This window comes from Balaenoptera acutorostrata, chromosome 7 (genome assembly GCF_949987535.1).
Source record: "Balaenoptera acutorostrata chromosome 7, mBalAcu1.1, whole genome shotgun sequence".
NCBI lineage: Eukaryota > Metazoa > Chordata > Mammalia > Artiodactyla > Balaenopteridae > Balaenoptera > Balaenoptera acutorostrata.
This window is the reverse complement of record NC_080070.1, coordinates 86,466,672-86,479,509: the sequence shown is the minus strand read 5'-3', so window position 1 is coordinate 86,479,509 and position 12,838 is coordinate 86,466,672.

Here is a 12,838-nt window from a genome sequence, read left to right as displayed (position 1 = left end):
TCTCTCTTTCACTGTCTTTGTTTCACGGGTTTTTTAAAGTAATGGTTTTTTTTTTAAATATAAGCAAATTTTTTTTAAGATTTCTTTAGTGATTGATTGATTGATTGATTGCTATGTTGGGTCTTCGTTTCTGTGCTAGGGCTTTCTCCAGTTGTGGCAAGTGGGGGCCACTCTTCATCGCGGTGCGCGGGCCTCTCACTATTGTGGCCTCTCTTGTTGCGGAGCACAGGCTCCAGACGCGCAGGCTCAGTAGTTGTGGCTCACGGGCCTAGTTGCTCCACGGCATGTGGGATCTTCCCAGACCAGGGCTCGAACCCGTGTTTCCTGCATTAGCAGGCAGATTCTCAACCACTGCGCAACCAGGGAAGCCCAGTAATTGATTTTTATAATGGGGTTTAGCTGCTTTTCACTGCTGTGTTTATGCCGCTTTACATCCACAAGTCTCACTTACAGAGAGATATCAATACATAGGTTTTAAGATTCTTACTAGTCAGCTATATTCGAGGGCGGTGAATAGGGGGTGTTGAGTCCAGTACACTGAGCAAGGAGTAGGTCTTGTCTATTACATATTGGGTTTATGGAATGGTATCTGAGCTAATTTCAAACCCTTGTTTTATGCATCACCCCACCTCTCCTTTCCCGTTAAGCAGCCATAGTGTGTTTTCTAAACGTGTGACTCTGTTCCGTTTTGTAGTTCAGTTCAAGTGTAGCGGTTTTTACATTCCCTCTATAAGTGATATCTTAGGATCTGAGTCTTTTTCTGTGTGACTTATTTCACTTAGAATCGTCGTACCTAAATCCACTCATCATGCTGCTACTAGCCTTATGACGTTGATTTCATGGCTGAGTGATATTCCTTTGTGCATAAGGACCACAACTTCTTTATCCATTTTCCTCTTTCCTGGGATATTTAAGGTGTAACGAAGTGGAGGTTCTTGTCAACAGAGCAGCCTTAAACTTTGGGGTGCCTGTGTCTTGCTGATTTTTAGTTTTCCCAATTTATAAGCCCATGAGTGGAAGTGCCCTATGCTCTGTAAGCTGAGTTTTTTACATGTTTCAGGACACACCGTACACTTCTCCAGAGTGGCTGTTGGCAATTTACATCCCGCCCATCAGCGTAGCAAGGCTCCCGTTTCTCCATGGCCTGTCCTGCATTTCTGGTTTTGACACTTTATTCAGCATGGCCCTTTTGACCGATGGGAAGCGAGACTTCTTTGTAGCGCTGATTTGCCTTTCCAGGTTGCTTGGTTGGCCAAAAAGGGCGTATGCGTTTTTTCCTGAATATATTCAGGAAAAAACGCATACGCCCTTTTTGGCCAAGGGCATCATTGTCGAGGTTTCGCCGCTTTTCCTGTGCTTTAAAGGCGATTCGAATCTACCTCCTGAAATCTGTTTCCTGCAATTCTGCCTTGCTTTCAAATCCTCTTCGTTGCCTTCCCTCAAAATATTTGTGGCCGAGAGTTATCATTTTTAACTCTGCAGGTTTGTGAATTGCAGTGCCCCTGAGCTCCATTTTTCAACTCGCTTTCTTGAAGGCTGGCCGCAAAAGCGCAGGATTGCTTCAGGCCCTATTCTGGTTCCGGGCGCAGGCTGAGCCTGTGGTTAAATCTTCTTCCTGATGGGAAAATAGAGTGGCCTGTGTCTGTCCCAACACCTAGAGCTAGTCTCTCATTGGTTCCCCCTCTTCCCGTTCATCCTCAGGACAAATTGCAACCTGTACGGAACAGGAGGTTAGAGGCGCTGATTCTCCAAGGAGGGAGATTGCTAGTAAAGCGGCTGGAATGGCGAACCCGAGCACAAGGAGATGAGAAATGAAGAGCGTTTTAGAAACGTTTCCCGATCACACGGTGTACCATCTTCTGGGTTTCTCATGCATGTTTTCGATGTAGGAAGATGCCCTTGAACCTCGAGATTTGGGACCCCTGGGATGGGTACCACGCAGTATTTCTTTAAAGGGTCTGCGTTTTCTCTCCCAACCTCACCAAACCTCTCAGCCCCTGAGTGTCCACCCTTATGTCTGAATCAGCTGTGGGTCTAGATATGGTCAATCCAGGTGGCATCACAGCCCCTGAACGAATTTTGTAAGAATTTCTCTCTCTTTCACTGTCTTTGTTTCACGGGTTTTTTAAAGTAAGTGATTTTTATAATGGGGTTTAGCTCCTTTTCACTGCTGTGTTTCTGCCGCTTTACACCCACTTGACTCACTTACAGAGAGATATCAATACATAGGTTTTAACATTCTTATTAGTCAGATATATTCTTGGGTGGTGAATAGGGGGTGTTGAGTCCAGTTCACTGAGCAAGGAGTAGGTCTTGTCTATTACATATTGGGTTTATGGAACGGTATCTGAGCTAATTTGAAACCCTTGTTTTATGCATCACCCCACCTCTCCGTTCCCGTTAAGCAGCCATAGTGTGTTTTCTAAACGTGTGACTCTATTCTGTTTTGTAATTCAGTTCAAGTGTAGCGGTTTTTCCATTCCCTCTATAAGTGATATCTTATGATAAGTGTCTTTTTCTGTGTGCCTTATTTCACTTAGAATCGTCGTAGCTAAATCCACTCATCATGCTGCTACTAGCCTTATGACGTTGATTTCATGGCTGAGTGATATTCCATTGTACATAAGGACCACAACTTCTTTATCCATTTTTCTCTTTCCAGGGATATTTAAGGTGTAACGAAGTGGAGGTTCTTGTCAACAGGGCAGCCCTAAACTTTGGGGTGCCTGTGTCTTGCTGATTTTTAGTTTTCCCAATTTATACGCCCATGAGTGGAAGTGCCCTATGCTCTGTAAGCTGAGTTTTTTAGATGTTTCAGGACACACCGTACACTTCTCCAGAGTGGCTGTTGGCAATTTACATCCCGCCCATCAGCGTAGCAAGGCTCCCGTTTCTCCATGGCCTGTCCTGCATTTCTGGTTTTGACACTTTATTCAGCATGGCCCTTTTGACCGATGGGAAGCGAGACTTCTTTGTAGCGCTGATTTGCCTTTCCAGGTTGCTTGGTTGGCCAAAAAGGGCGTATGCGTTTTTTCCTGAATATATTCAGGAAAAAACGCATACGCCCTTTTTGGCCAAGGGCATCATTGTCGAGGTTTCGCCGCTTTTCCTGTCCTTTAAAGGCGATTCGAATCTACCTCCTGAAATCTGTTTCCTGCAATTCTGCCTTGCTTTCAAATCCTCTTCGTTGCCTTCCCTCAAAATATTTGTGGCCGAGAGTTATCATTTTTAACTCTGCAGGTTTGTGAATTGCAGTGCCCCTGAGCTCCATTTTTCAACTCGCTTTCTTGGGAGCTCGTCGCAAAAGCGCAGGATTGCTTCAGGCCCTATTCTGGTTCCGGGCGCAGGCTGAGCCTGTGGTTAATTCTTCTTCCTGATGGGAAAATAGAGTGAGCTGTGCCTGTCCCAACACCTAGAGCTAGTCTCTCATTGGTCCCCCCTCTTCCCGTTCATCCTCAGGACAAATTGCAAACTGTACGGAACAGGAGGTTAAAGGTGCTGATTCTCCAAGGAGGGACATTGCTAGTAAAGCGGCTGGAATGGCGAACCCGAGCACAAGGAGATGAGAAATGAGGTGCGTTTTAGAAACGTTTCCCGATCACACGGTGTACCATCTTCTGGGTTTCTCATGCATGTTTTCGATGTAGGAAGATGCCCTTGAACCTGGAGATTTGGGACCCCTGGGATGAGTACCACGCAGTATTCCTTTAAATGGTCTGCGTTTGCTCCCCCAACTTCACCAAACCTCTCAGCCCCTGAGTGTCCACCCTTATGTCTCAATCAGCTGTGGGTCTAGATATGGTCAATCCAGGTGGCATCACAGCCCCTGAACGAATTTTGTAAGAATTTCTCTCTCTTTCACTGTCTTTGTTTCACGAGTTTTTTAAAGTAATTGATTTTTTTTAAAATATAAGCTAATTTTTTTTTAAGATTTCTTTAGTGATTGATTGATTGATTGATTGCTATGTTGGGTCTTCGTTTCTGTGCTAGGGCTTTCTCCAGTTGTGGCAAGTGGGGGCCACTCTTCATCGCGGTGTGCGGGCCTCTCACTATTGTGGCCTCTCTTGTGGCGGAGCACAGGCTCCAGACGCGCAGGCTCAGTAGTTGTGGCTCACGGGCCTAGTTGCTCCACGGCATGTGGGATCTTCCCAGACCAGGGCTCGAACCCGTGTTTCCTGCATTAGCAGGCAGATTCTCAACCACTGCGCAACCAGGGAAGCCCAGTAATTGATTTTTATAATGGGGTTTAGCTGCTTTTCACTGCTGTGTTTATGCCGCTTTACATCCACATGTCTCACTTACAGAGAGATATCAATACATAGGTTTTAAGATTCTTACTAGTCAGATATATTCTACGGCGGTGAATAGGGGATGTTGAGTCCAGTTCACTGAGCAAGGAGTAGGTCTTGTCTATTACATATTGGGTTTATGGAACGGAATCTAAGCTAATTTCAAACCCTTGTTTTATGCATCACCCCACCTCTCCTTTCCCTTTAAGCAGCCATAGTGTGTGTTCTAAACGTGTGACTCTGTTCTGTTTTGTAATTCAGTTCAAGTGTAGCGGTTTTTACATTCCCTCTAAAAGTGATATCTTAGGATCAGTGTCTTTTTCTGTGTGCCTTATTTCACTTAGAATCGTCGTAGCTAAATCCACTCATCATGCTGCTACTAGCCTTATGACGTTGATTTCATGGCTGAGTGATATTCCATTGTACATAAGGACCACAACTTCTTTATCCATTTTTCTCTTTCCTGGGATATTTAAGGTGAAATGAAGTGGAGGCTCTTGTCAACAGGGCAGCCCTAAACTTTGGGGTGCCTGTGTCTTGCTGATTTTTAGTTTTCCCAATTTATACGCCCATGAGTGGAAGTGCCCTATGCTCTGTAAGCTGAGTTTTTTAGATGTTTCAGGACACACCGTACACTTCTCCAGAGTGGCTGTTGGCAATTTACATCCCGCCCATCAGCGTAGCAAGGCTCCCGTTTCTCCATGGCCTGTCCTGCATTTCTGGTTTTGACACTTTATTCAGCATGGCCCTTTTGACCGATGGGAAGCGAGACTTCATTGTAGCGCTGATTTGCCTTTCCAGGTTGCTTGGTTGGCCAAAAAGGGCGTATGCGTTTTTTCCTGAATATATTCAGGAAAAAACGCATACGCCCTTTTTGGCCAAGGGCATCATTGTCGAGGTTTCGCCGCTTTTCCTGTGCTTTAAAGGCGATTCGAATCTACCTCCTGAAATCTGTTTCCTGCAATTCTGCCTTGCTTTCAGTTCCTCTTCGTTGCCTTCCCTCGATATATTTGTGGACGAGAGTTATCATTTATAACTCTGCAGGTTTGTGAATTGCAGTGCCCCTGAGCTCCATTTTTCAACTCGCTTTCTTGGGAGCTGGTCGCAAAAGCGCAGGATTGCTTCAGGCCCTATTCTGGTTCCGGGCGCAGGCTGAGCCTGTGGTTAATTCTTCTTCCTGATGGGAAAATAGAGTGAGCTGTGCCTGTCCCAACACCTAGAGCTAGTCTCTCATTGGTCCCCCCTCTTCCCGTTCATCCTCAGGACAAATTGCAAACTGTACGGAACAGGAGGTTAAAGGTGCTGATTCTCCAAGGAGGGACATTGCTAGTAAAGCGGCTGGAATGGCGAACCCGAGCACAAGGAGATGAGAAATGAGGTGCGTTTTAGAAACGTTTCCCGATCACACGGTGTACCATCTTCTGGGTTTCTCATGCATGTTTTCGATGTAGGAAGATGCCCTTGAACCTGGAGATTTGGGACCCCTGGGATGAGTACCACGCAGTATTCCTTTAAATGGTCTGCGTTTGCTCCCCCAACTTCACCAAACCTCTCAGCCCCTGAGTGTCCACCCTTATGTCTCAATCAGCTGTGGGTCTAGATATGGTCAATCCAGGTGGCATCACAGCCCCTGAACGAATTTTGTAAGAATTTCTCTCTCTTTCACTGTCTTTGTTTCACGAGTTTTTTAAAGTAATTGATTTTTTTTAAAATATAAGCTAATTTTTTTTTAAGATTTCTTTAGTGATTGATTGATTGATTGATTGCTATGTTGGGTCTTCGTTTCTGTGCTAGGGCTTTCTCCAGTTGTGGCAAGTGGGGGCCACTCTTCATCGCGGTGTGCGGGCCTCTCACTATTGTGGCCTCTCTTGTGGCGGAGCACAGGCTCCAGACGCGCAGGCTCAGTAGTTGTGGCTCACGGGCCTAGTTGCTCCACGGCATGTGGGATCTTCCCAGACCAGGGCTCGAACCCGTGTTTCCTGCATTAGCAGGCAGATTCTCAACCACTGCGCAACCAGGGAAGCCCAGTAATTGATTTTTATAATGGGGTTTAGCTGCTTTTCACTGCTGTGTTTATGCCGCTTTACATCCACATGTCTCACTTACAGAGAGATATCAATACATAGGTTTTAAGATTCTTACTAGTCAGATATATTCTACGGCGGTGAATAGGGGATGTTGAGTCCAGTTCACTGAGCAAGGAGTAGGTCTTGTCTATTACATATTGGGTTTATGGAACGGAATCTAAGCTAATTTCAAACCCTTGTTTTATGCATCACCCCACCTCTCCTTTCCCTTTAAGCAGCCATAGTGTGTGTTCTAAACGTGTGACTCTGTTCTGTTTTGTAATTCAGTTCAAGTGTAGCGGTTTTTACATTCCCTCTAAAAGTGATATCTTAGGATCAGTGTCTTTTTCTGTGTGCCTTATTTCACTTAGAATCGTCGTAGCTAAATCCACTCATCATGCTGCTACTAGCCTTATGACGTTGATTTCATGGCTGAGTGATATTCCATTGTACATAAGGACCACAACTTCTTTATCCATTTTTCTCTTTCCTGGGATATTTAAGGTGAAATGAAGTGGAGGCTCTTGTCAACAGGGCAGCCCTAAACTTTGGGGTGCCTGTGTCTTGCTGATTTTTAGTTTTCCCAATTTATACGCCCATGAGTGGAAGTGCCCTATGCTCTGTAAGCTGAGTTTTTTAGATGTTTCAGGACACACCGTACACTTCTCCAGAGTGGCTGTTGGCAATTTACATCCCGCCCATCAGCGTAGCAAGGCTCCCGTTTCTCCATGGCCTGTCCTGCATTTCTGGTTTTGACACTTTATTCAGCATGGCCCTTTTGACCGATGGGAAGCGAGACTTCATTGTAGCGCTGATTTGCCTTTCCAGGTTGCTTGGTTGGCCAAAAAGGGCGTATGCGTTTTTTCCTGAATATATTCAGGAAAAAACGCATACGCCCTTTTTGGCCAAGGGCATCATTGTCGAGGTTTCGCCGCTTTTCCTGTGCTTTAAAGGCGATTCGAATCTACCTCCTGAAATCTGTTTCCTGCAATTCTGCCTTGCTTTCAGTTCCTCTTCGTTGCCTTCCCTCGATATATTTGTGGACGAGAGTTATCATTTATAACTCTGCAGGTTTGTGAATTGCAGTGCCCCTGAGCTCCATTTTTCAACTCGCTTTCTTGAAGGCTGGCCGCAAAAGCGCAGGATTGCTTCAGGCCCTATTCTGGTTCCGGGCACAGGTGAGCCTGTGGTTAATTCTTCTTCCTGATGGGAAAATAGAGTGGCCTGTGTCTGTCCCAACACCTAGAGATAGTCTCTCATTCGTTCCCCCTCTTCCCGTTCATCGTCAGGACAAATTGCAACCTGTACGGAACAGGAGGTTAGAGGTGCTGATTCTCCAAGGAGGGAGATTGCTGGTAAAGCGGCTGGAATGGCGAACCCGAGCACAAGGAGATGAGAAATGAAGAGCGTTTTAGAAATGTTTCCCGATCACACGGTGTACCATCTTCTGGGTTTCTCATGCATGTTTTCGATGTAGGAAGATGCCCTTGAACCTCGAGATTTGGGACCCCTGAGATGGGTACCACGCAGTATTTCTTTAAAGGGTCTGCGTTTTCTCTCCCAACCTCACCAAACCTCTCAGCCCCTGAGTGTCCACCCTTATGTCTGAATCAGCTGTGGGTCTAGATATGGTCAATCCAGGTGGCGTCACAGCCCCTGAACGAATTTTGTAAGAATTTCTCTCTCTTTCACTGTCTTTGTTTCACGGGTTTTTTAAAGTAAGTGATTTTTATAATGGGGTTTAGCTCCTTTTCACTGCTGTGTTTCTGCTGCTTTACACCCACTTGACTCACTTACAGAGAGATATCAATACATAGGTTTTAACATTCTTATTAATCAGATATATTCTTGGGTGGTGAATAGGGGGTGTTGAGTCCAGTTCACTGAGCAAGGAGTAGGTCTTGTCTATTACATATTGGGTTTATGGAACGGTATCTGAGCTAATTTGAAACCCTTGTTTTATGCATGACCCCACCTCTCCTTTCCCGTTAAGCAGCCATAGTGTGTTTTCTAAACGTGTGACTCTATTCTGTTTTGTAGTTCAGTTCAAGTGTAGCGGTTTTTCCATTCCCTCTATAAGTGATATCTTATGATAAGTGTCTTTTTCTGTGTGCCTTATTTCACTTAGAATCGTCGTAGCTAAATCCACTCATCATGCTGCTACTAGCCTTATGACGTTGATTTCATGGCTGAGTGATATTCCATTGTACATAAGGACCACAACTTCTTTATCCATTTTTCTCTTTCCTGGGATATTTAAGGTGAAATGAAGTGGAGGCTCTTGTCAACAGGGCAGCCCTAAACTTTGGGGTGCCTGTGTCTTGCTGATTTTTAGTTTTCCCAATTTATACGCCCATGAGTGGAAGTGCCCTATGCTCTGTAAGCTGAGTTTTTTAGATGTTTCAGGACACACCGTACACTTCTCCAGAGTGGCTGTTGGCAATTTACATCCCGCCCATCAGCGTAGCAAGGCTCCCGTTTCTCCATGGCCTGTCCTGCATTTCTGGTTTTGACACTTTATTCAGCATGGCCCTTTTGACCGATGGGAAGCGAGACTTCTTTGTAGCGCTGATTTGCCTTTCCAGGTTGCTTGGTTGGCCAAAAAGGGCGTATGCGTTTTTTCCTGAATATATTCAGGAAAAAACGCATACGCCCTTTTTGGCCAAGGGCATCATTGTCGAGGTTTTGCCGCTTTTCCTGTGCTTTAAAGGCGATTCGAATCTACCTCCTGAAATCTGTTTCCTGCAATTGTGCCTTGCTTTCAAATCCTCTTCGTTGCCTTCCCTCAAAAAATTTGTGGCCGAGAGTTATCATTTTTAACTCTGCAGGTTTGTGAATTGCAGTGCCCCTGAGCTCCATTTTTCAACTCGCTTTCTTGAAGGCTGGCCGCAAAAGCGCAGGATTGCTTCAGGCCCTATTCTGGTTCCGGGCGCAGGCTGAGCCTGTGGTTAATTCTTCTTCCTGATGGGAAAATAGAGTGAGCTGTGCCTGTCCCAACACCTAGAGCTAGTCTCTCATTGGTTCCCCCTCTTCCCGTTCATCCTCAGGACAAATTGCAACCTGTACGGAACAGGAGGTTAAAGGTGCTGATTCTCCAAGGAGGGAGATTGCTAGTAAAGCGGCTGGAATGGCGAACCCGAGCACAAGGAGATGAGAAATGAGGTGCGTTTTAGAAACCTTTCCCGATCACACGGTGTACCATCTTCTGGGTTTCTCATGCATGTTTTCGATGTAGGAAGATGCCCTTGAACCTGGAGATTTGGGACCCATGGGATGGGTACCACGCAGTATTCCTTTAAAGGGTCTGCGTTTGCTCCCCCAACCTCACCAAACCTCTCAGCCCCAAGAGGGTCCATCCTTATGTCTCAATCAGCTGTGGGTCTAGATATGGTCAATCCAGGTGGCATCACAGCCCCTGAACGAATTTTGTAAGAATTTCTCTCTCTTTCACGGTCTTTGTTCACGGGTATTTTAAAGTATTTGATTTTTATAATGGGGTTTAGCTGCTTTTCACTGCTGTGTTTCTGCCGCTTTACACCCACTTGACTCACTTACAGAGAGATATCAATACATAGGTTTTAATATTATTATTAGTCAGATATATTCTTGGGTGGTGAATAGGGGGTGTTGAGTCCAGTTCACTGAGCAAGGAGTAGGTCTTGTCTATTACATATTGGGTTTATGGAACGGTATCTGAGCTAATTTGAAACCCTTGTTTTATGCATCACCCCACCTCTCCGTTACTGTTAAGCAGCCATAGTGTGTTTTCTAAACGTGTGACTCTATTCTGTTTTGTAATTCAGTTCAAGTATAGCGGTTTTTACATTCCCTCTATCAGTGATATCTTATGATAAGTGTCTTTTTCTGTGTGCCTTATTTCACTTAGAATCGTCGAAGCTAAATCCACTCATCATGCTGCTACTAGCCTTATGACGTTGATTTCATGGCTGAGTGATATTCCATTGTACATAAGGACCACAACTTCTTTATCCATTTTTCTCTTTCCTGGGATATTTAAGGTGTAACGAAGTGGAGGTTCTTGTCAACAGAGCAGCCCTAAACTTTGGAATGCCTGTGTCTTGCTGATTTTTAGTTTTCCCAATTTATACGCCCATGAGTGGAAGTGCCCTATGCTCTGTAAGCTGAGTTTTTTAGATGTTTCAGGACACATCGTACACTTCTCCAGAGTGGCTGTTGGCAATTTACATCCCGCCCATCAGCGTAGCAAGGCTCCTGTTTCTCCATGTCCTGTCCTGCATTTCTGGTTTTGACACTTTATTCAGCATGGCCCTTTTGACCGATGGGAAGCGAGACTTTTTTGTAGCGCTGATTTGCCTTTCCAGGTTGCTTGGTTGGCCAAAAACGGCGTATGCGTTTTTTCCTGAATATATTCAGGAAAAAACGCATACGCCCTTTTTGGCCAAGGGCATCATTGTCGAGGTTTCGCCGCTTTTCCTGTGCTTTAAAGGCGATTCGAATCTACCTCCTGAAATCTGTTTCCTGCAATTCTGCCTTGCTTTCAAATCCTCTTGGTTGCCTTCCCTCAAAATATTTGTGGCCGAGAGTTATCATTTTTAACTCTGCAGGTTTGTGAATTGCAGTGCCCCTGAGCTCCATTTTTCAACTCGCTTTCTTGGGAGCTGGCCGCAAAAGCGCAGGATTGCTTCAGGCCCTATTCTGGATCCGGGCGCAGGCTGAGCCTGTGGTTAATTCTTCTTCCTGATGGGAAAATAGAGTGAGCTGTGCCTGTCCCAACACCTAGAGCTAGTCTCTCATTGGTTCCCCCTCTTCCCGTTCATCCTCAGGACAAATTGCAACCTGTTCGGAACAGGAGGTTAAAGGTGCTGATTCTCCAAGGAGGGAGATTGCTAGTAAAGCGGCTGGAATGGCGAACCAGAGCACAAGGAGATGAGAAATGAGGTGCGTTTTAGAAACCTTTCCCGATCACACGGTGTACCATCTTCTGGGTTTCTCATGCATGTTTTCGATGTAGGAAGATGCCCTTGAACCTGGAGATTTGGGACCCATGGGATGGGTACCACGCAGTATTCCTTTAAAGGGTCTGCGTTTGCTCCCCCAACCTCACCAAACCTCTCAGCCCCTGAGTGTCCACCCTTATGTCTCAATCACCTGTGGGTCTAGGTATGGTCAATCCAGGTGGCATCACTGCCCCTGAACGAATTTGGTAAGAATTTCTCTCTCTCTCACTGTCTTTGTTTCACGGGTTTTTTAAAGTAATGGTTTTTTTTTTAAATATAAGCAAATTTTTTTTAAGATTTCTTTAGTGATTGATTGATTGTTTGATTGCTATGTTGGGTCTTCGTTTCTGTGCTAGGGCTTTCTCCAGTTGTGGCAAGTGGGGGCCACTCTTCATCGCGGTGCGCGGGCCTCTCACTATTGTGGCCTCTCTTGTTGCGGAGCACAGGCTCCAGACGCGCAGGCTCAGTAGTTGTGGCTCACGGGCCTAGTTGCTCCAGGGCATGTGGGATCTTCCCAGACCAGGGCTCGAACCCGTGTTTCCTGCATTAGCAGGCAGATTCTCAACCACTGCGCAACCAGGGAAGCCCAGTAATTGATTTTTATAATGGGGTTTAGCTGCTTTTCACTGCTGTGTTTCTGCCGCTTTACACCCACTTGACTCACTTACAGAGAGATATCAATACATAGGTTTTAACATTCTTACTACTCAGATATATTCTGGGGCGGTGAATAGGGGGTGTTGAGTCCAGTTCACTGAGCAAGAAGTAGGTCTTGTCTATTACATATTGGGTTTATGGAACGGTATCTGAGCTAATTTGAAACCCTTGTTTTATGCATCACCCCATCTCACCTTTCCCGTTAAGCAGCCATAGTGTGTTTTCTAAACGTGTGACTCTATTCTGTTTTGTAATTCAGTTCAAGTGTAGCGGTTTTTACATTCCCTCTATAAGTGATATCTTCTGATAAGTGTCTTTTTCTGTGTGACTTATTTCACTTAGAATCGTCGTACCTAAATCCACTCATCATGCTGCTACTAGCCTTATGACGTTGATTTCATGGCTGAGTGATATTCCTTTGTGCATAAGGACCACAACTTCTTTATCCATTTTCCTCTTTCCTGGGATATTTAAGGTGTAACGAAGTGGAGGTTCTTGTCAACAGAGCAGCCTTAAACTTTGGGGTGCCTGTGTCTTGCTGATTTTTAGTTTTCCCAATTTATAAGCCCATGAGTGGAAGTGCCCTATGCTCTGTAAGCTGAGTTTTTTTACATGTTTCAGGACACACCGTACACTTCTCCAGAGTGGCTGTTGGCAATTTACATCCCGCCCATCAGCGTAGCAAGGCTCCCGTTTCTCCATGGCCTGTCCTGCATTTCTGGTTTTGACACTTTATTCAGCATGGCCCTTTTGACCGATGGGAAGCGAGACTTCTTTGTAGCGCTGATTTGCCTTTCCAGGTTGCTTGGTTGGCCAAAAAGGGCGTATGCGTTTTTTCCTGAATATA